At 35.5% G+C, this 25,235-nt stretch overlaps 1 pseudogene across 1 annotated transcript in view; it reads left to right on the forward strand.

The window, feature by feature from the left end:
* Positions 1–25,235, forward strand: part of LOC143240239 (unconventional myosin-XV-like) — a 95,557-nt pseudogene that overhangs the window by 17,296 nt on the left and 53,026 nt on the right. The window contains exons 2-11 of the transcript XR_013021649.1: positions 1,502–1,656; positions 7,502–7,612; positions 8,004–8,092; positions 8,238–8,301; positions 15,623–15,732; positions 20,595–20,669; positions 21,238–21,438; positions 22,251–22,314; positions 22,609–22,722; positions 23,133–23,294. The product of XR_013021649.1 is annotated as an unconventional myosin-XV-like (transcript). The remainder of the gene's footprint in view (positions 1–1,501; positions 1,657–7,501; positions 7,613–8,003; positions 8,093–8,237; positions 8,302–15,622; positions 15,733–20,594; positions 20,670–21,237; positions 21,439–22,250; positions 22,315–22,608; positions 22,723–23,132; positions 23,295–25,235) is intronic.

Below are 25,235 nucleotides of genomic sequence, written 5' to 3' on the forward strand. Positions count from 1 at the left end.
ATCAACAACTTTCCTCCAAAAACCGTGTAAAAATTTATACGCGCAAACCTAGACCAAGAACAAACAAACTACAAAATTTTACTCTGCTACATACCATATTTTCCCGACATCAGCGAAAAAAATAACCAACATTTAGAAAACTTGTAACAAAACGCAACATCTTAATAAACACCAAATTTATTCAAAAACCAGGAACAAAACTAAAGTCCATACTATGTAAAAACTACAATGACAAACACAACACCAATTGTATTTTACAAATAAGCAGAAAAATGGAAACTGGATTCGAAGAACAAAAAAAAAAAAACTTTACACGTTTTTGAATATTGCAAGTGAAATAAACAACATAACCATAGAAAACATCCAGATACTAAGTAGGGAAACAAATGTAAACATATGCAACATCAGTGATGTCGAAAAAACCCACTTGTAGAGAAAAATATATGTAAAGACAGCTCGTTTGGGTTGAGAAAATTTTTGCGTAGAAGAGCGAACAACGTTTCGACCTTCTTCCTGGCGATGACCGAAGAAGGTCGAAACGTTGTTCGCTCCTCTACGCAAATATTTTCTCAACCCAAACGAGCTGTTTTTACATATATAACAGCAACATCAAAGAAGCCTTACTTATACAACTAGAACCAAAATTAAACCAATTCAAAGGAACACCTTTATGCATCTACTAATTAATAACTTAACATCTAACTGTAACGCCCCCTACAATCCCGTATCAGTTTATACTCTCGTTCCTAGGACGTGCCGGGTAACAGTCAGTTGCGAATTCCCTCTTTTTTAACCTTAAGATGACCTTTATTAACAAGTGTTAATATTCATACCAGCCATTCTGAGATACATTTTTATCATATGCATTCGTTATACCATTTCTGTCCGCTATGTATCACTATTGTAACTCATTGCTCAGTGTAAACGTTACTTCTGTAAAGTTTATCTAATTTCAGTAACGGAATATTTTCGACTCTGTTGCAGTACCAAATAGTATCAAATATTTTCATTGGTAACACAACTAAGTTTTAAGACATACTGTTGTCGTAAAAAATAACGTATGAAACACGAAAACTAGAATTCGGTGAAATGGAGTCAAACCTGTTTCTAAACTTTATGTATTTCTTTAACTAAGCCACTTGTGGAACCGGCAAGATATCAACTACGGAGTTCGCTTAGTTTCCACCTGAATATGTTTGTCTTTACTGGAGTTTCCCTCTGTTTAGTGTTCATGTCAAGTAATTATGTTGTGAAATATTGCAACTCGTTCTGTTGTGAATGTTCGAGTCAGGACGAAGATAAAAAACGAAAAGTGTACGATCGACATAGTTTTTCGCGAGAAAGTAAAAAAACACACACTGGCTCATGGTCAAATGCTCTTTCATATTACAGAACTTAGTTTATTGTTATATATTCGCCCTTGACTTAAAAAGATAGAATTAAGAAAAGTTCGTGAATAATTATTTGACTGCGTGTAATTTCTACTGACTTTGTTTTTCAGATATCGGTTATGAGGACAGTTAAGTAAGTGACAGCCGTTATGTAGAAGTAATAGTTTTTCGTCACCTGTGATTTCACGTGTTTCACTTATCGACTGTGTACTTCTCGATTAGAAGAACCTGTGGGACATCCAGGAATATGGAGGGGTTTATGGAGGTAAGTTACTTTGATGTTAAGTAACTAAATTTTTTTTAGGGTTAAGCGCCATCCTCTTAGCACAACAGATAAAGTATATTTGATAATAGTTCGAGCAGGACATTGGCAACCTACCTGTTTAACTACTGAGTAGATGGCCCTTCTTTCTACACGAAGCTTCTTCCAGTAACAATTACCATGCGGTAGTTTAACGGTGAACTTGAGGGCTTATACCGCTAAACTGAGGTGTTTGATGCCTGCGATGGGAAGAGCGCACTTGTTTTAAATAATACAATCAGTATGTATAACAAGCTGAGACATTGCAACAACCATATAGAAGACAAGTACACTGTGATACTTATAAAGAGCCTTAACTGAGTCTATTAATATTTTAATCGACAATCTAGAAACGAATGTCTGCCACGTACGAATTCTGTTTAACTTAACAGTTTATTATTAAGATATTTTCAGTGTTCGTCTAGATATGAAAAGAAAATCTAAATCCTTATATTTAACCGTATAATTTTATAATGAAATGATATTATACCAAGTTCACTTCTAAAATTTCGTTTAGCTGAGATCGATAATGCTTGATGGAAGTGCTGCTCACGGGTGTATCCAGCATGGGGTGTGCTGAGAACGTGTTCGTGAAAATAAAGAAAAAATTGCAGAATAATGGATCAACCACTACATATTATTTATCTAGTATCGCTCAATACCATCGTTCTACAGGCCAGTAGGAATAAACCGGATATATAGGTTGAGATGCTATTTGTATTAGCAAAGTGCTTAATGACATTCGTGACGGTCAGCTACCGGTGCTGCACACTCACACTGCTTTTTTTTCCGTAAATATACCCTAAATATAAACATTCTAGGTTTTTTGTTTTGATTTTTTACTAGATTGTTCTGATAAACTTGTCAACTTGTTTCTGTGTTGTGATAAAATCTCTTGTTGCTATCCTACAAATTAGTGTCACCCGTAGTTTCCTGTGCGAATTAGACTAGTCAATCTACATGAGTACAATATATTCAGCGGGTTTTATTATCACCATTTTTAGTAACTTCCTCTCGTGTTTATTTACACACACGTTGTTTTGAACAGTAGAGGCGTGCTCACGTATAGTTGCTTGGAATGTGACCTTTCCCGGAATGTACGTTTCGAATGTGTTCGTTCAAGAGATTGTTTTGTTATCCATGTCTCTAAACAGTGAGGGCACAACCAACTTTGGCATATAATAGCCGATACACACACACACACACACACACACACACACACATAATTGACTTTGAATAGGATAATTCTAATTGTCATCTAAAGGTTACGTTTGATCGTTTGGTGGGTCTGAATTATTCAACCTGTCAATCGAAGCTTCCAAAACACTTCGAGTAGATGGGGCAGGATTAGTTCATTTTGTGACACTGAGCCGAAGGTGCAGTCAAAAGTAAACTTCTCGCGGCCTGGTAGACATAGCACTAGACTGCCAATATACGTGCCGCGGGATCGAAATCCATTACCAAACATGATCGCGTTTTCAGCTGTAGGTACGTTATGGTGTGAGAGTTAATCACACTGTTCGTTAGTAAACAGTAGCTTAAATAATACGCGGTAGAAGGTATTGACTAGCTATCTTTTCTTCTAGTCTATCACTTAAATTAAGGACAGCTAATACTGATAGCCTTCGAATAACTGCGCAAAATGTAATGAACAAACAATCTTCAGTGTTTATGGCGCAGCTGAACAGTCTGGACTGTGATGTTACTTCTGTATTACATTACAGCATCACAGAGATACTTAGTGACTTGGAAATAATATTTCGTATAGCTAGCAACAGTGGAACTTATTACAGATAATTTTAGACTAACTTCAAACCCATTGTTTGTACATATTTTGTAATTAGTGTTGGTAAGTGTAAAGCCAATGAAAAATTTGTAATTTGTTTTGGTATCTTGTTTAAAGTTAAGGAGCAGGAGAATTCCATATTACTTTACGGTAGCTACAGTAAAGTTGAAAAAACAACACACAAAACCTTACAGTCGGTGCTGAGAAAAAAGCGATCTCATTCGTTTTGAGGAACAAAAAGATAATACAACTATTAGCGAACGGGTGTCTTGTAAATTGTATCAGATGAAGTGCAGGCTCTGCTTTGTGATAGCTGTGTTGTGGGTCTTGCTTAGCCGAAATTCAATATTGCGTGCTAACGTTTGGCTGTCTAGCCCCAAGACCAACAACAGTGACTTGGTTTTCTTTTACATGTGTTCGAGTACATTGCGTTCCTCTATCAAGTTTTAAGGGCGTTTTAAACTCGTGATGCATACCTAAACAGGCTACTCGCAAAATCAGAACTTTACAAGAGTTCCTGAAAGTTTATTACGATTTTCTAAACTACGGTCATCCGTGAGGAATAGCTGAAAGTTCGTTTGGATTGTGTAAGCCTACCTTTGTCCTTGTGGAGTAGACGAAAGTTCATTTGGATTGTACGAAACTAGGTGTCGTTCTTGTGCTAATAGCAAAATTTCTACCAGAAACAGATTCAACCTATTTAATTCATGTTATGTATGTGTTTTATTATATTAGAAACGCCTGTGAGTTAATTTATATTTTTTTTCACCATACAAATCACAATATACGAAGTCGAAACTAATTTATTGTGTACGTTTTGTAAGGTGCTACTGGAAGATGACCGTGCAACAATCTGGTCAATGAAAAACATTTATACTAATAGCGTAAGGTCAAGTGAAATATTTAGTAAACGGAATATTCTCTGTAGTTGTTGAACGAGCACGAAAATTACGTGTAACAAAATAAAAAAATTAGTACAATCCCCATCTTTAGTAATAGATTGTAACAGTTTGCCGTTTCAGATGACTGACTCAGTAGGTCTCTATTGAAATGTTACCTGATTTGCCGCGAGAAAATAAAAACAAACTCGTATTATTGGCCTGCGGAAACTCTGAAATACTTTTTTAAAGAAATACTCAGTTTGACAACAAGTGTTAGTTAAATGTGAGTGCTTGGTGTATTGTTCCGAACTTTCATGGTAGGATGCTCACTGTTTTGAAAAACAAAAGGTACCTTATTACGAAATCATTTTCAGACCTCATAATGACGTCATCCTCTACTTTCTTCAGAGCACATGTTTATGATGATCACACATCATGGATAATTATCATGCTTTAATTGTTGTAAACATTACATTGATAAATTATAGATATCTATTATGGTGTGAGTTAAATGTTGTTTCAGAACAATTTTCAATTTGGCTGATAAATAACATTACAAGCAGCAAAAAAACAACAAAAATCATAGGGACCATGGGTTTCAGTCCAGATTTAGGAGACTGTATCAAGAGAAATGCTCTTGTTATCGAGAGCCTGATGTTTTGACTAAATTTAGAAGATGATAAAAATTGACCAAGCTGGATTCACAAGAGTTTCAGTTTTGAGAAGAAAATGAGAAACCATTGAGTAAGAAGCGGCATTATACTAATATCCGACGGCAATCGTGTCTCCTGACCTTTGACCCCGTGCAGCTAGACCAACATTTTCTCTTACTGTAGGGCTCTCTAACCATTAAATGGCGATCACCATCACTTGATGCTTCTACCTACAACAATTCCGCTGTTTAAGGGTTAAACTTTAATTTCCACTTAAAGTTGTTTCTAGGTAATTCGTTACATTTATAGTGGGGCGTATAAATCGGTATAACAATGCATAATAAATTACACATGTAACCTAAAGTGTTGGCCAGGAGTTGGCAGAGATGAAGAGTGGATGACCCTCTGTCTCGTCATTAAAAGTAAGATGAAGAAAATGCATAGGCAAGCCTTTCGCCGCTTGTGGAAAGTGAAGAGGAAAGGTGAAAGGAAAGTGACGAAGGAAGTGTGTATGGAAGACGTCAAAGGAGTCGCTCTGGGTTTAGCAAAAATTTATAGAGTGAAACACAAGTGCTTGAGAACTGAGACATTGAAAACATGTCTGCCGAATGCATGACGAATGCTCGAAAGAACGGGCATCTTATCAGCTGGAAGTAGTGGTGACCTGATGGTCGCTACCTGGCTCATCTTTAACCTGGACGGTCGTCTTAAGGATAACATTTAAATGAGGGTACCTAGATCGTGAATCCGTTACTGGTTATCTGTGCGAACTTCATCAGATGCCCTACAACTATTAGCATATTGAACATTTTTATTCAGTTTTAAAACCCCACAGAAACACATACCAATATTTTCAGTGTAGTGTTTTTCTTACTTCCTGATGGTCAGGAAGTATTGTATCGCTGATTATCGGTTTGGAAGTTAACATTATGATAAGCAAAACATCATGTTATATTTGCATCTTTATTACGTACATTTATTGCATTTCTCAAAATCAATATTCATTTTCGCAGAAAGAAGAATTTTAATATGATAAACGCCTCCCGCTAATACAGCGGTATGTCTATGGATTTACAACGCTAAAATCAGGGGCTCGATTCCCCTCGTTGGCCTCAACTGATAGCCCAATGTGGCTTTGCTATAAGAAAACATATAACATTATGATAAACTGGGTACGAAACGTGAAGTAAGAGAAACAAAATTCAGTACAGTGTTTTGAAAAAGTTAAAAAATATGGAAAATAGACAACTACTCTACTTAGATTTAGTTTTTTTAAAAAAATATAAACATAATCAATGCCTAAAGTAAATGAAGCGGTGATAATACTATAGGCTGAAGAAATTTGAATTATCACGTTGTTCTGTAGGTTTGTTTTTCATCGTCTTTCTTTGTATTTTTAATATGCGATAGCTTTAATCTGTTATAATATCCAGTTCTATTTATCCGTGTGCTTCAAAGGCAGATGTAAAGCAGTATGCATTTTGCTCAATAACATATGAAAGCTCATTAAAGTTTTATAAAAAGCTTAATTCTAGATAGTAGAATAACACTAACTTTATTTGCTGAGAGCATTAACTACGGCCAAGTTTAACCCTAACTAATCTAAAGCAGAAAACTTACACAAGTTAGTGTTCATTTAACTCTATTGAATGTAAACCGTGCTCAATAAACGCTTAACTAATGTTAGGCCTAAGTCAGATGGACTTGCAGACTTCGGCGTTTGCAATTAGAATTATTTTGTGTTATTCTATAAATCCTCTATTTAAAGAAATACTATTGCAATAAAGATATTAATTTGCAGGTCTTTGTTAGTAACATAAGAATGCCCAGTTTTGTAGCGCGTGCACTGCAGATAACTATTAGGTTAGCAGGTGGACAGCCAAACTGCGTAATGATAATGAATGAACAGAAACCGTGATCTGTGTTTATAATCTGCAGTGATAAACTTTAAAGATTGCAGTTAAGATTCGCAAGCTACCTTGATGATTCTGGCATGTGAAAACTTTAATCCAATTTTAGTTTGCGATTTTAATGTTTCATTGATTGTGGTTAGCAGTTGGACTGCGAATCCAGCTGTTTCCTTCTTTGCATCCCTTAATAACAAAAATGCGTCCCGCACTTTGGGGTTTTGGGCATTCCTTAAAAGGAATTGTCAAATCTCACTATTTGGTCAGATAAGAATATTTCAAGAGTGGGGGTGGGTTCTGATGGATAGCTGCCCTCCTTTCGTCTTGATAGACCTTGCACTGCTAAAATTCTAATCAAACAAAAGTAGTTTAAGCCCAAACATTTAATTTCTTATACGCATTTCAGATGGACTTTTCATATCCATGGTGGTATGGTATCAGTTGAAAACCTTGTGGCAGAGAATACATAAACTAACATGTAAGTTTTGTAAATATTTAGTTAAAAATCTGTACCAGTGACTGATTGATGTGAAAGAAAGCGTGTTTGACCACAGTCAGTATTTGTAAACTTTTTTTCTTCAGGGTGATTTGGTGTGGTTTGACCCCGGCGTTGGCTACCTGATCCCTGGTGAAGTTCTAGAGTACTCTCGCCCTGCCCAGGTAGTTACTGTCCAGGCGGTCATCAGTGGACAGGTATTCCATTCTCTAGTTTTATAATTACCGCTGTACTTGTTTAACTTTAGAGAAATTAAACCTTAATCTAAACATGAGAATGTAGTGCACTTTAGCTTTATTTGATTTAATTTTTCTTTGTCTGTGAAATGATAAACATGGTGCATATTTTAACCTTTAAACATTTTAGTAGTCGTGAACTTTCACCTAAAGGCTATCTTAGGATACCACTATGAAAGTAAGCTTGCTTATGAATAGTTAATAAACCATTACTATTGTACCAAAGACAGCTAAATACGAACTTCGAAAAACTGAAAGAAACAACAATATTGATTTGTTTAATGTTTCTAACATCAGAATTTAAACCAAATATCCACACGTATAATTATCATTGATATACAATATGTTTCAGCCCCAAAGTTTTACACTGACCAATCTGACGTCAGTAAAGAAAAGACAGGATCTTGGACAGAATGGTATTGAAGACATGGTCAATATTGTGTAAGTATGCGTGTGTGTTTGTGTCTGGACTAAGTGTAGAATTTCAGTGTATTTTCAAGAATACGATATGATGGTGATATTTCGAATATAATCGTCAAAGAATTCATTATATCATTATCACATAAATTCAAACCTTCCCTTGTAGCGATCTGAACGAAACTTCGCTGTTATGGAATTTGAAGATCCGATACGAGAAGGAGTTTATTTATGTGAGTATTATAAAGTTTAATTGTTTAGAAGTGTTGGCTTGTTTAGTTGACATCACGTTTTTTGTCAGAATTTAGATCTAATATTTACTTTACGTGCAATTTTTACACATTTCTATACATTGATAAGTTTCCGTTGGTTTTTGGACATCAGTATCGATATTCGTGTCTTGCTGCGGTAACGCTTGTGTGGAAGGAACCTTCTTACTCAACCGTGTTTTAAGCTTCTAAGCCTAACGTAGACCTTGCATGCTTGCAATTCTTGTTTTCTCTTAATTCGTAAGATATTTTTTTTCTGTTTATTTTGATAACGATTCACAAGACAGCAAAGAAAATTCTTTCACCAACAGTATCTAGGACTTGGATCTCAACGCTTTGCAACTTTAACTTGCTGCCAGTAACTATCGGTATCTCAACTTTTAACTATTCTAAGGTTTCTGTTGATACTATTCTGAATTATCACTAACGATTAAAGAATGCGCGTACATTTTAAAAAGTTTGTGTAATAGTTTGAAGAACCAGTTCCTTTTGTTAGTTTGTATTTTGTCTCTCAAGTGGCACATTGTTTATAATGTTCTCTTCGTCACGCTGTCTTCATAACTTGAACACTAAACCTTGTCGTAACAAAATACTACGCTTCAAATACGCCATACATGATGTATACATTATGATATACTTGTTTATCGAGCCGATGAAGTGTGAGGCTTATCGTGGCATGATGCCAGTTTCTTTATAGATGTATCTCGTATCCAAGTGGGACAGTGTCTGAAAGTGTTTGGGATTTCAATGGAACTATGCACAGTAATAAAAACAACTCGTACGGCAATTCAACCGAATAGTGAACCAAAGCTGACTGAACTACATTCTCTCTTTCCCACGTTCGAATAAGGACAACATATAAAGACTGGTTCCTTGCATGAGGACCAACTTTGGTCGTCACTTGAGGGATAGACACGTGCATCTGTCCTTGTGAATATACCAATGTTTATATAATTATTTTCCGCTGTGACTAGTTAACTACTCGTTAAAGATTGGAATGTGTGTAGTATTTACAACAAAATCATACCGTTCGTTAGAAAAACGTTTCTTTGTATATAACTTTCAATTTTCCAGGTAAGCTCTTGCAGTGTTACGAGTACTTTCTTTGTTAACGCCATCTCTGATACAAAATACAGAATACTTCATTGTAAAACGATGATCTCGACTGTTTTATGATTAAACATCATTACAAACAGTGAAAGTCAAGTATATTATAGTAGAACAAAGATTTTTCAAATTAAGGTAGAACAGTGTGTTCGGATCGTGTCGTTCCAGGAAAGACTGCTCGGCGAGTTAAAATGGAACTTTTTTTTTTTGTCTTATTAACTTATAAATGCACATGTTTTTTGTTTGTTTTTTTTCGAATCATATAGTGAACCACAATTAAACTTTGGAAATCTCTTCATATTTTTATTACAAGCCAATAAAAGTCTGTTAGACTAGTTTATTTAAATCTTCTCTATACCAGTGCACTGTAATATTTAATAGAACATTATCTATTGACTTTTTTTTTTTTTTTTGAAATTCCATTCAGATATCGTATAAACTTTAAAAATGCTGTCCTTCACTCACCCAGTATAGTATGCTACCAATTATCAACATTTCGTTACGACTGGCCATTGTAAAAATGCAAGATAATTTTTAAGTAACGTGATCAGTAGTTGGCTCACGATGAACCTAAAATTAGCATGAAATCAATTAGCTCGCGTGCGAATATAAAGTCGTGACAGAATGAAACGCATCAGAACTTACGTTTTAACATTGACAATAAGTAAGTTGTGTAATGTCATCGAAAACTGATTACTTTTAGGGAATGTTAATAACAACCTTTTCGAACTCGAACTAATCATGCACTCATTATAAACCTGTGTTCAGATTGGAAATTTAGAAATTCCAAGACTGGTATATCCCTTGTACTTTAATGATATCAGAAAACAAAGGAATGCGATATCTACAAAAAACCGTATCTTGGCTGTGGTAAACAAAGTGTAACTCGAACACAAGTTAGTAACAAAAGCCATCTACATATCCTAGACAACATAATTGTGAAGGATCTTTGTTTGGAAACGAGGCCAACAGGGTATGAATTTGCCAATATAAGGCTTCCAGTCATAACACCAGTTCAACTGTCGCATACTTTAAGCAGTTTAAGAAAGGAATGGGTGTCCATGCTATTACACATGAAGATATAATTGTCAAGTCTCTGAATGCTACATCTGTAGTTTTCTGTCAGATTCAACTCTTGAAAACTAGCGTTGGGAAAACTATCCACTATCGTACTAGATGGATTAGGGAAATTAGTATAATTAAGTGGTGTGCTTTGAACATGACAGCCATAAGAAGGAGCCTTCTGCAATGGATGCTACATTACAGAACTATTCTCAAGATGCACAGTCGTCAGGCAAATCATGAATGGACGTGTAAACATGAACTATCACAGTGTGAAGTGGCTCCAAAAAATATTTGGATATAATGCACACAAGTTTTGTTCATAAGGAAGATGCTTATATCAATTCTTACAAATAGAACTTTGTACTTAGATCCGCCTTACTTAACTGCTTCTGGTATTTCACACTATTACACAATTTTAGCATATTCATAAGAAATTATCTGGAATAGTGTTGCTCAACTGACATTAGTTTATTGGTGGACTAGCTGTTGCAGTATCTCAACTGACACTAGTTTATTGGTGGACTAGCTGTTGCAGTATCTCAACTGACACTAGTTTATTGGTGGACTAGCTGTTGCAGTATCTCAACTGACACTAGTTTATTGGTGGACTAGCTGTTGCAGTATCTCAACTGGCATTAGTTTATTGGTGGACTAGCTGTTGCAGTATCTCAACTGGCATTAGTTTATTGGTGGACTAGCTGTTGCAGTATCTCAACTGGCATTAGTTTATTGGTGGGACTAGCTGTTCCAGTACTTCGAGTGACATTAGTTTATTGGTGGGACTAGCTGTTCCAGTACTTCGAGTGACATTCGTTAATCTGATTAGATACAAACAGTATTGTTATTGTCGCTGTTGTTTCAAGATTCGTTATTGTCTAAAGTTCACACTTAACATATTCACTGCTTCTTTTGTGTCTAAGGAAGCAATACTTAATTTATTCTTGTAAGGAATAACAACTTCACGGTAATTTTGGTTATTAAACCTTTAAAAGATAAACCAGTTAAGGCAGACAAAATATACTTTTAAGTCTCGTTTGATGCCACTGGAACGAATTTTCCATTGTCGTGAACTTGTGTATATATATTTTTTATCGCTACGTATTTTTCATCGTTTTTTGACCTTTCCAGAAACGCAGCTTTTGCACAGTTTCTATCTGTTAGACAACACGTTCCATTAAAAGTAACTACATGCTGAATCCGTTTCACTGATAGCCGAACAATACTGTAGTTTATTTCTGTTTATATCATATGTGCAAGTTTTTTGTTTTCCAAGTCGATTGGCTGAGCATTGTATGTTTAATTTTTAAAGCTTCTCCAGTAAGCCCTAAATCACCATGTAAGACCTCAGTATTTAATAATTAACTGAATAGTCTTTACATACTCCTTGGCTGAGAAAATTCCTTAGCATTGAAAGAACGTGGTATTTATTTCCAGTCATGTATGCTAAATGAAGAAAGTTGTTATTTTCGGTCTTCTACGTTAAGTGCCTCTGTTCCTGTAATTGTATTCACTGTAAAATGGTAGATTAAAAGTGAACCAAAGTTCTTAGAATGAGGTCGTCACACATTGAATTTATTTTAGAATAAAACCATATCATAGAAGTTCTCCACCAAACAAGGGTGTTCGACGTTTGACGCCTGTATTTTTAGAAATATTAGAAAAATAAAATAACATTGTAGATAAAATCAAAGTGATTGAGGAGATGACGAGTAACTATAATTTTTAAAGTAACCACGAACTCGATTCATCACAGCTATTCCTATGATATGCTAGACAGAACCAGGAAATAGCTCCACTTCGGAAAGTTTAGCCCTTTTTAGAGAACTAACACATAACGCCCTCTAGTAGTATTTGTAATCCAAGTATCACAATCTACATTAACACAGTGATCTCTCCAATATTCGCTCCAACTAGTCACTCTAGGAATGTTGACATACTGTTAAACTGTCAATATCACCAGTAAACTTCATTAGAAAGTTTCAATGTTACAGCTACCACTAAAGGGAAAATGTGTAATTGTGGGATAACTTTTCTAAAATTTAATTTTTCAGTAAACAAGATTTAATTAAGGTCATTCTTGTTAGTAAATAATCGTTAAGCTTAATGTAATACGAAAGCGGTGTGTCGTCATGACAGCCAGTGGAGCTTCCAAGGAAATTTGATTTCTGAGTTAAACGGAATAATTGTATGATGATTGGATTATATAAATCATTGATTTTAGTACTATAAATCACATTAATTATAAATTAGCAATCAAATAATCACTATATAACAATAACAACATTAATGCAAGTTAAAGCTAAAACATTCACAATGACACTTGAAAAAATCAACCTAAATTTGTCAATTACCAGCCGTTGTTACCATTAAATAATAAAGGAAAATGTCTGTGGCCATATCTCCCAAAGCATTGGGGATATATATTCCTTCTGTCAAACATGCTCGAAACACACTGTCGGACTGGTTTTCGGGTCCTTTCTTTATGTCTAAAGATCGGGGGTGACTCCCCACAACTGGATGCAGACAGCAAAAGGCATTGGGAGTTGAAGTGTTGGGTTTAAGCACTTAATCCGTAACCCTTAGGCCAGGCATGGCCAGGTGGTTAAGGCACTTGACTCGTAATCTGAGGGTCGCGGGTTCGAATCTGTCACACCAAACATGTTCGCTCTTTCAGTCGTGGGGGCGTTATAACGGTACGGTCAATCCCACTACTTGTTGGTAAAAGAGTGGCTCAATAGTTGGCGGTGGGTGGTGATAACTAACTACCTTCTCTCTAGTCTTACACTGCTAAATTAGGGACGGCTAGCGCAGATAACCCTGGTGTAACTTTACGCGAAATTCGAAACAAATCAAATCTTAACCCTTAACTGATTTTTTCCATGGCTATTAGTTAGCTCGACATCAGCGTTTTTATCATGTCTGATAAATGTAATGTCTACAACATGTCGGGAGCTATGACCACAGGCATTTCCCATTATGATTTAATGGTAATGATAACAAGGATGGGTAACTGACACTTAATTATTATTGTGAACGTTTTGACAGTGATTTGTATATCTATCTAAATTAATTCTCTGGTGAAGCTTGAGTTTACGTTTATATAACAGTTGCAGTAAACATGGAGTTTGTGGCTCCCCTGAGGACAAAGGTTGTACGTGTCTCGTTCTCCCACATTCCGATTTACAGCTACGTATTGGCCGATTGACCCAGGCTGTAGTAACCTTACTTCCGCTAAAAAAAGAGTATTTGATCACGCTCAAGCACTAGAAGCACGGTATTTATTTTGCTCGTGAAGCACCTGTTATCGTGCCGTGCCAAGAGATTTCATTAGATATTAAAATATATGGTTCTTAAATACGGATTTCAAGTGTACAACAGGTTTTTGAGACAAGGTACTATCCACTGAGAACAAGTCGAATAAAACCATGATCGCCTTTCCTGAACACTAAACAAAATAAGCTACTTAATATATACAGAAACCGATGTAGATTACCTGAATATTAGTATGTACATGGATAAATTAATATTTTATTTTCTGTGAAACGGCACGTAGTTGTACGTAGCGTTTGTCGTTGTCCGTTGAACTACTATAGCAACTATTTTACGCCATCTTGTGGCAAAAAAAACATTTTGTCAATCACAAGTTTGTGACTCCCATGAGGACCAAGGTTGTACGTGGTACTAGGTGGTTTACTTTTGTCGTATATTTTGCAATGAATCCTGAGAAGTCCTGTATTTCATCTCTGTTTTAAGGAGATGTAGAATAAATCAGTATATTTATCTATATCACTGTTAATATTATGACGTATTACAGTTTAACAATGTGTAGTTATTTCTACTTTACAGAAGTAAATCTTATCGAATAAAAAAAACCTTTGTTCTTGAAATAATTCTTGGTGTTTGAAATAACCGCAGGAGGAAAACTGTTTCCCCGTAGCTATAAAGCCTTCTTGGTGAGTTTCTACAGAAGTTATAATTTGGAATACAGGCCTAAATGTAATTGTTTTAACGATACAGGTTGAAAAAGGTCAAATTATGTTACTGGATGTTTATCTCTGAATCCTAAGTAATAGTAGTGTGATGTATCTTGTCTGCCTCTGTGTTAGATGTTATCAGCATAATGTATCTAGCCTGTGTCAAGTAATAGCGCTGTGATATATATCTGTTCAGTGTTAATGTTATAATGTGCCCAGTATGTTTCTCTTTCTCTGGTTTAAGTATGAGCGATGTGATGTACTTTTGTTATTTCTTTGTTCAGTGATATTGGTATATATCTTACTACTAGCATGAAGTGTCCTATAATACTGTGAAGTGTTAGTGGTATGTGTCCTATAAGCCTGTCTGTCACTCTTGTGAAGTGTTAGTGGTATTGTGTGCCCTATAAGCCTGTCTGTCACTCTTGTGAAGTGTTAGTGGTATTGTGTGCCCTATAAGCCTGTCTGTCACTCTTGTGAAGTGTTAGTGGTATTATGTATGTTTGCCAATTATCAATAAATTCATGACTTCGAATTAGATGGATACACCATTTTTTTTTGTGAAGTCTTCACTTACAGGTTGTGTATAATCCATAAGGAGAGATACGATATTTTTCAGGAAATGACGTCAGCTATAATTTGAGTCCGTCGAACTTAAGAACGCTGTGTCACGTTTTTCCTTTAGGCCTGGCTTGTTCTTCATGTCGTGATTAATGCTGTTACCTTGGACCGCGTAGATTTAATGAAACATGGTTTATGGAATTTTAGGACAGATATAGATATCCAAGAACTGTCTGAAACGCGAACATTCAACCCGAGCGTCATCAATTCTATACCGTATGAGTAAGTGGACTGACGCAAAGTATTCAGATAATGTAAATGAATATTTAAGTAAAAGCAATTTAGAACACACTCGCTCATCATCATTTCACACAATGTAGTCAAACATTCAAACAAAAACAAAGTGGAACATAGCTATTCTATTAAACCATAATAATAATACTTTGTACATTGAGGAAGTGTTGATAGTGTAATAATACTGATTGTAAATCATACATTAGGGTAACGATAACTGGTGCTAACGATTGCGAATCATACGTTAGGGTAATGGTAATTATAAGTGGTTGTTGCTTTATTAGACTTACACGGGCAGTATCCTGGTAGCCGTGAATCCTTACAAAATGTTTGACATTTACGGTTTGGAAATGGTGAAGAAATACGAAGGTCAGATTCTGGGAACATTGCCACCGTAAGTACTTTTGTAATATTGTGTGAGAATAAATAGATAATTGATAGTATTTGTCTTCTGAGATTCGAAACATACATTTTTTTGTTAAGTAACTGGCGTTTAGTTCATATTTATACCACCAGAAAATAAACATTCCTATAGTTTGTGAAATAATTTGAATGTCTATAATTACTCTTTTGGATAGTTTAAATTTTCTTTTAAATAATACAAATATTTGTAAATTCTTTAGTCTTTGTATTATAAAGAAAGCACAAAACTATTAATTAATGTTACGATAAAGGTGATTCATTCTGTGTCTAACATCTTTCTTCCAGAGTTGGTTGGCTAGATTACCGTAATTATTGGTTTAATAATTAGAAATTGTACGGTGTTGTCGTGGAATATTTTGTTTAAGGATTTCTACCTACAAATAGCACACATTTCAGAATTTTTTATATTTTTATTTAAACTTCAAGATGACAAGTTTTCAATCAGTGAATGTTTCACTATCCATAAAACAGGGCATTACAATTAGCATCTAACGAGGGTCGTTATAAATAAGTAAAGTGAAGAACATTGTACGTTATAGAATTTCTATTTCCATAAAACACATCCTGGTTAATAACTACGAACAAAACATAAACTTTAAGTGTAATATTTCCTTTACAGTATTTGGTACCCTTACTAACCTATTGCCACAGTGTTTTGGCTCGTTTTAGTGTTAACACTGAACGAATGTGTTCTTTTACACTCCCATGCGAAAATATGATTTATCTGAAAGTTTAAAGTTCAACCATCACATACCGTTAGGCCGAAAGTAGACCTCAGTACTGAAATAGTGTGGTCATCATATAAATTTGTTGAAGGAATATTATACCACATTGTGTTGTAGAGCTGTGCAAAGTATTGCTACTTTTACATTGTTATAAACAATTGTTATTGGGATAAGTTAGTTACCTTGATGTTAGTTATACAAATAATTTAATAAATGTTAATGTGCTGGGTGTTAGAGAATAACAGTACTGTTTTAAAACCCGTAATATTTGTTAGTCTGTATTCTAACCTGTTGTATGAAGTACAATTTTTTTTGTGAACTACAAAAAAGACTGAAAGACATTGGATAACATTATTTAATTTTCAACTTGCTAACTTGTTTTTACCACTTACTACTTGTGGTTTCATACACATTGTATTACACTGAGAAATTGTGTTTTTGCCTGTTACAATGATTTGTGAAACAAGAAACGATTTGAAGGTTTGATAAAATTATACATCTTCAGTACACGACAGTTAGAATCTCCTACCGTAACTATACATCTTCAGTACACGACAGTTAGAATCTCCTACCGTAATTATACATCTTCAGTACACGACAGTTAGAATCTCCTACCGTAATTATACATCTTCAGTATACGACAGTTAGAATCTCCTACCGTAATTATACATCTTCAGTACACGACAGTTAGAATCTCCTACCGTAATTATACATCTTCAGTACACGACAGTTAGAATCTCCTACCGTAATTATACATCTTCAGTACACGACAGTTAGAATCTCCTACCGTAATTATACATCTTTAGTACACGACAGTAAGAATCTCCTACCGTAATTATACATCTTCAGTGCACGACAGTAAGAATCTCCTACCGTAATTATACATCTTCAGTGCACAACAGTAAGAATCTCCTACCGTAATTATACATCTTCAGTGCACGACAGTAAGAATCTCCTACCGTAATTAGAGGAATTAGTTCCGATACTGATATATGTATGTAAGTATCATTAATGACTAACAACGTAACTGACACAAGTAATTAGAATACATAGTTTACAAAAAGTCTTTCAAAATCCCATGGATAATTCTAGGTTTGATAATGTGAAGAGAAGTTACGCTTGTAATACCGCTGACTTTGATGCTTCATCAGTAAAACTATAAACTTGCGTAACCTAGAGGAAAGTTGTTGGCCTCTTGAGTGAATCCACAAAAGTGTGAGAAACAAATAAACAAGTTATATTTTGCTCAATGGCGTTGATTTTGAGATGGAACTCAAGGGAAAACCAACTCACCCTTTCATTTTGTGGGGGAGATGTAAAACATCTGAGTTAAAGGGCTACGTTTATAAGAAAGTAATAAAATTGATATATATAAAGTGTAAAATAGAAATTTCCGCATTTATTTTGTTTCTTCTAAATTTCTGGATCTTACGTAGTTACCAGAGTTCTTGTATGAATCGTGGAAAGTGCCACGTCACCAGCTGTTTTTTTTTTTTTTTTGTAGAAACTACGGTTATACTTGTCTCCCCAGGCCCGACATGGCCAGGTGGGTTAAGGCGTTCGACTTGTAATCTGAGGGTCGCGTGTTCGAATCCCCGTCGCGCCGAACATGTTCGCCTTTTCAGCCGCGATGACGTTATAATGTGACGGTCAATCCCACTATTCGTTGGTAAAAAGTATCCCAAGAGTTGGCGGTAGGTGGTGCTGACTTGCTGCCTTCCCTGTAGTCTTGCACTGCTAACTTACGGACGGCTAGCGCAGATAGCCACCTTATAGCTTTACGCGAAATTAAAAAAGAAACAGTTACCAGTGTTGTTTTTTCTTTGATTTTTGGGTGGTTAACAGATACCAGTAGTTTTGTGTACACACACACACACACACACACACACACACACACACACACAAATTGGGTTTAGGTTCTTGGGCCACTTGTTCTTGCGACTACTGACTACAGAACATAACTAAGAACTCAACGTTAGTAGATCTAATATGTTGTTGTGCATGCAGTAATCAAGTATGAAATTGTTAAGCAGAGCGAATCCGGAGAGGATAATACAATTTAAATTACATTCCAGTGAAAGTGTTAGTTAGAAACAAATCACCGAGTTGGTAGAACGACAATCCAAATCCGTTTTTTCGTGTATCTGGGTCAGTTCAACCTCGTCATGTATACCAACCACTAGAACTCCGCAGGGACAATGAACTTTGATAAACATTCGTTCGAATTTGATGATATTATAGTCCTAAGAGAATTAAAACATATGTTAACACAACTCATAATAATCAACAGCTAACTACAACACAATCTTAATGAGTCAATGCGTTACAAACGAATCTAACATTAGATGGAAGCTTCTTCCTGGGTCAACGCTAAGTGTGAGGACTTGTAACGGTAAAAATTGGATTTAAATATCTGCGGTGGCCAGAGAATGATTCCTCATTGAATAGCTCTTTACTTAACGAAGTTCGATAAAGCAAAATTGTCTGGGATTTGAAAAGGTGAATGGAACTTCACTTGATAAGAATATCTTTAAGAATTATCAGTTGTTTCATTATGTGCATTTGTGTTTTAAAACATCTTCAACGAAAGTCTGGACGTATCTAGAATTAAATTAATTTGAAGTACAGTATGTGATTGATTGTTGGGTATCGCCTGGTGTACTTCTTGTACTTTAACCGAAACGTATTACAATAAAACCCGTTTTTAGCACTGTTACATACGTATAGAATCTTCATTGATGAAATCGAAAACTGTATTTAGATTCTGCTGCATCCAGGCAGCATTTGAGAAAGATTGGGTACTCATCGTTGTATAAAGTTTCTCAAAATTCGATACTTTATAAGGTCTTTATCGTTGTATAAAGCTCCTCAAAATTCGATACTTTATAAGGTCTTTATCGTTGTATAAAGCTCCTCAAAATTCGATACTTTATAAGGTCTTTATCGTTGTATAAAGCTCCTCAAAATTCGATACTTTATAAGGTCTTTATCGTTGTATAAAGCTCCTCAAAATTCGATAAAAGGTCTTTATCGTTGTATAAATCAAAATTCGATACTTTATAAGGTCTTTATCGTTGTATAAAGCTCCTCAAAATTCGATACTTTATAAGGTCTTTATCGTTGTATAAAGCTCCTCAAAATTCGATACTTTATAAGGTCTTTATCGTTGTATAAAGCTCCTCAAAATTCGATACTTTATAAGGTCTTTATCGTTGTATAAAGCTCCTCAAAATTCGATACTTTATAAGGTCTTTATCGTTGTATAAAGCTCCTCAAAATTCGATACTTTATAAGGTCTTTATCGTTGTATAAAGCTCCTCAAAATTCGATACTTTATAAGGTCTTTATCGAAACAATTGACAAAGAACGATATTTATTATTCAGTAATGTTTAAATTATGAAGGAGAATGACACATAAGAATGATTAAATAATTTAAATAATGTAATTGAGTTTTACCGCTTACTAGCAGAACATGGTTATCATAAGGAGTACTATGACATGTCTCAAGCAGAAATGTCTGGTATTAGCTTTGATCGTTTTTATAAACCGAACCTGGAAAAAGTTAGTGGAAGATTTTACCGCAAGAAGTGTTTATATTTGGCTATCAGTTATAAATACAACTTTGATCTAACAATAAATATAAACCAACATCTTTTATCGAAACATTTTCAATGTATTATAATAGTTTATTTTAACATTAGGGTTACGGCGAATACTTTATTTTTCACTCTACTATATTATACCTTTTATACTCGAACGTAACTTTCACCCATAATTTCCTATATAAATACGTTTATCGTGTATGCTTTTTTTACGGTTATACTCGTTATTTTTATTCTAACTCTCCAGTTAAGTAGTTGCCTCTCGTGCAACTAGGACATTATAACAACTCCAAGATAATTTTGAATTTGATTTAAAAGAAAAGAAAACACAGGTTCAATTAGTCAGTGGTTGTGACTTCACAGACAGAGTAGTGTCTACATAAATACAGCTTTAATAGTGTTACCCCCTTCAGATTAATAAGGGATATGTTTTTATGTAGTAGATTTGTTTCTGCCAGTAATCTCTCGTGTGACTGGATTGAGGTAATGTTTGTATCTTTTACAGACATCTGTTTGCTATCGGAAGTTCGGCCTACAGCAAGATGAGCAAAGATAATGAATGCCAAGTTGTTGTTATAAGGTAAGAACAGTCGTGTTGTTCAGTGACGTCAACTTGCTACTGGGTAAGAACAGTCGTGTTGTTCAGTGACGTCAACTTGCTACTGGGTAAGAACAGTCGTGTTGTTCAGTGACGTCAACTTGCTACTGGGTAAGAACAGTCGTGTTGTTCAGTGACGTCAACTTGCTACTGGGTAAGAACAGTCGTGTTGTTCAGTGACGCCAACTTGTTACTGGGTAAGAACAGTCTTGTTATTACAAGGTACAGAGGAGGCTTAGTTGAATGCAAGAGTGAGGTAACACAGACTAATATGTAACATTGATATTTTAAATAACACGTTGTATAGTAGACTTGTTGAAACGTATCAAACGTTTAATGATATCGGTTTTAGATGTTGATCTATCAGGTGAATAAGGAAGGTGTGACGGTTAAAATGAATATTTTATCTCTAATTTTGTTTGCCTATGTATTTCTTTATTTATGGTATTAAATTAAAAGTAAGTGACAGGATAGTAAAAAAATTAAAATGAATTCGTGTTTTATGATGCAAAATTCATATTTGTAACACTTTTGTATTCCTGCCCTCTAGTGGAGAGAGTGGAGCAGGTAAAACAGAAAGCACAAAACTGATAATGCAGTATCTAGCCGCTGTTAACAAATCACCTAGCAATCTCATAACAGAACAAATCCTGGAGGCCAGCCCTCTACTGGAGTCTTTTGGTAATGCAAAAACAGTTCGAAACAACAACTCCAGCAGGTTTGGGAAATATTTGGAGATTCATTTCAAAGAGTAAGTTTTATCTGAAATAAAATTTTCAAACATGTTATGTTATAGTGTTCTCATGTTCTCTTGGAGCTTTTCCTTCTGTCTGTGCTATTAATTTGTTTCTTTAGGATGGTGAAGGTGACCCCTTTCAGGGTGAATGTACCCGTTCTTTGCTTAATAACAGTTGTCATAGGAATAAAACTCTAAGTGTTGAATTATCAACCATTAAACTAGTGTAGGTTTTATAGTCTAGTAATAAGTGGCCTTAGGACATTCTTATTCTTTAAATAGTTATTAACTGGAGAGAAGTATTTAAAATGGGTCTTTCATGTATGTAGTAACGATCAAGCAATACATATAGATCCTTGGTTTTAAAAGTTTTCGCCCGATGGTTTAGATAGCAGTATTACCCACCGACCATGTATTGCGTCAACTATATGCACTACCTGTGCATCAGGTTTCTTCAGTTTGTCAGAAAGTCCTGTACAACATCTCGCTTCCGAAGCAGAGAAACATCCAGATTATTTCACGGATTTATTAGCCATCTTTGGCTCAGTGAACAGAAAAAGAACATTGAGACCATATTTGTACCAGCAGCAGTGGATGAGTTGATAGGTTTAAAACTGTATTAAATGTTAGCTCACACAGAGAAGGTTCAGAACGTAGAACTATGAAACAACAACGTGGGAAGTTTTATAACGATGTTTTTTACTTGAGCTACAGTTTATTCTTGGAAGTGGGAAATCGATATTTGTGTATTTGTCTGTATTTATTTTAAATCAATACGATAAATAAAAAAATGTATACAAAATAAGTTGTTGTTTTTTATTTTTCAGTGGTGTCATCACTGGAGCTAAAACCACAGATTATCTTCTGGAGAAATCTAGGATTGTGACCCAGGTAAATTTGTGGAATGTATACAAGTTTAGGTAAGGTTTAAGTTTAACCAGGCTTAACGTCCAATATCATTATACTATGGTGTTAGCTCTGTTTTTAGTACTAATTTTGCATAAAACCACCAGATAATAAAAAAGAAGATTCTTGTTGGAGACTTTCAGTACGTAGACAATATCTGTGACGTGCTCGGATGGGCGTGTGGACTTCTGCTTGCTATCCATATTGAAGTAATGTTAGTCTGTGCTTCTGCTTGCTATCCATATTGAAGTAATGATAGTCCGTGTAATTCTTCTTCAGGCTAGTGACGAGAGGAACTACCACGTGTTCTACGAACTGTTGGTTGGCCTTTCAGAAACGGAGAAAGAGAAATATGGGTTGCAGTCCGCAGATAAATACTTTTATCTAAATCAGGTATTTTATTGTTGGGAAATTTGTCTGTCATTATAACTAGATATCTTAATGTGGTAAATTTCGTTTGTTTCTACTGTTTCATGCAACATAAACCATAGTTATCTAGAGATGCTACCAGAGGGCGTTAGATTGCTTTCTTGTAGAGCCATCAAGAATAGGGTAGCTGTATTATAAAAGAACTAATAATATATAGAAATATCGCATCTATCAAAAAATTTGGACCAAGAAGAACAAAGAAATCAAGTTATATTGAAGATATTTCAGAAGTAATGAAATATGGCGATAGGTTTTGAATATTTTTTAACTTAGTGAGAAAGTATTAACAAAATGGAGTCACTCTTGTGGTTTATAAAAAGTTACCTTTGTGGACGTGTTGCTACTTCATTATGGAAAGTGTTTTTCACCTGTAGGGAGGCTCGTATTTAATTGAAGCCAAAGATGACTCGGAAGATTTCCGGTCGCTTTTGTCAGCTATGCAAGTTCTTGGCTTCACTTCTGAAGAGCAGGATACAATTTTCCGGATATTGGCAGCAGTATTACATATTGGAAATGTGTACTTCCACAGAAAGCAGGTAGATTGTCTTCAATGATGTATTTCCTTTGTATATTTATAAGCTAAATGCCTGTCATATTACAGGAAATAACGAGTAAATATTTCAAAATTATATTTAAATATTTTATGAACATGTCCACTAATACTTAATTATAATATAGTAACAATGTATGTACACAGAATGACTGTCATATTTCTACTATTTAATAATATATACTCTTCAAAAAAAGAAACGCAAAAGGGATATTTTTGTTATTTTAAAGAGAAATATATGTAATAACGTTACAAGCTCAGAGTATGTGATGTAACACGTGTTAAGGCACTGATTGCCAGACCAAAATGACAATAAAAGTTGTGCACTTTGAAAACGGAGGAAAACATCGGATTTTTCGCCAAAACGCATTCGTGTCCAATAAATTTGTTTGAGAGATCTGCAAGTGCAACATGTGCAAAATCCCTATAAAAGTGACGGGTTCTCGGTTTCCATAGCTCAGTGTTAAGCAACCGACACGCAATACAGTTACGCCAAGACTGACTGAAGCACAACGCCATTGGTCGCTTGGAAGCAGGCGAATCTCGATCAGATGTTGCCAGAGCTGTGAATGTCCACCCAAGCACCATCACAAGGCTATGGAATCGTCACCAACAACATGGATCAACTCGTGACCGTCCACGATCTGGCAGACCTTGTGTGACCACGCCCGCACAAGATCGCTACATCCGGTTACGTCACTTTCGGGATAGGACCACCACTGCGACGGCTACTGCCTCAACCATACCAGGGCTGCGTAGGATTTCCGATCAGACCGTACGCAACCGTCGACGAGATTCTTAGGCCCCATGTACAACCCATCATGTTGAAGGTCAATGACGTTTTTCAACATGACAACGCCCGTCCTCACACAGCCCGACTCACCACTGTCTTCTTGAGACACCACAACATCAACGTTCTTCCCTGGACCTCCAGATCACCAGATTTAAACCCCATCGAACATCTTTGAGACGAGTTGGACCGACGTCTGCGACGGCGACAACCTCAACCGCAGACTCTACCTCAACTTGCAGCAGCTTTGCAGGCTGAGTGGACAGCCATTCCACAGGATGTGATTCGTCATCTCATCGCTTCCATGGGCAGGAGATGCCAAGCAGTTATTGATGCTCACGGGGGGCATACTCGTTATTGACGTTGAGTGACGTTAAACTTGAACTAGTGAGCGTGGACTTCGCCTTTGCAGACTTTGGATGTTCAGCAGTGAATGTGTAAAGTTTCACACACGTCATACAGAACTACCCGGAATAAACTTGTTAACAATTTGCCTTTTGCGTTTCCTTTTTTGAAGAGTATATATATATATATATATATTACCATCTGCTTTAAGTATTGTGTAATTAACATTTTGTCTTTCGTATATTTGTAACTTGTGTTCAAATGTTCTTCTTGATAAGTCTTTATACATTGAACCATGCAAAAAATCGATTCTTTGACATGTTCATACTTGATCAACTGTATGATTCTCCAAATTAGTAACTGTGATCGTAAAGGTAGTGAATTTTGGGGTCTTTGCTTTTTTTTTTTCGTTATTGTTCCTTTTGGCTTTCTTAGTCTGAGTTGAACTGTTCTTTAATTTGGCATTTTCAAAATTGTAATTTGCTGTGGGTAAAACATGCAAGTTATCATAGATTGTAATCGAGGGTTTCGATTGGAAAAATTTGATGTTGCACCATTGTGTCCCTTTGTGAATCAAGCAATGTAATGGGGAATTTTGACAAATGGTGTTGAATTTTGTACGTCAGTAATATATTCCTGATTTGATTTCTATGGTTAGTCTGTTTTGAAATTTGCGCAAAGCTACACAAGGGCTAACTGCACTAGCCATCCCTAATTTTGCAGTGTAAGACTAAAGGGAAGGCAGCTAGTCATCACAACCCACCGCCAACTATTGGGCTACTCTTTCACCAA

Source organism: Tachypleus tridentatus, chromosome 13 (genome assembly GCF_004210375.1).
Source record: "Tachypleus tridentatus isolate NWPU-2018 chromosome 13, ASM421037v1, whole genome shotgun sequence".
Lineage (NCBI taxonomy): Eukaryota > Metazoa > Arthropoda > Merostomata > Xiphosura > Limulidae > Tachypleus > Tachypleus tridentatus.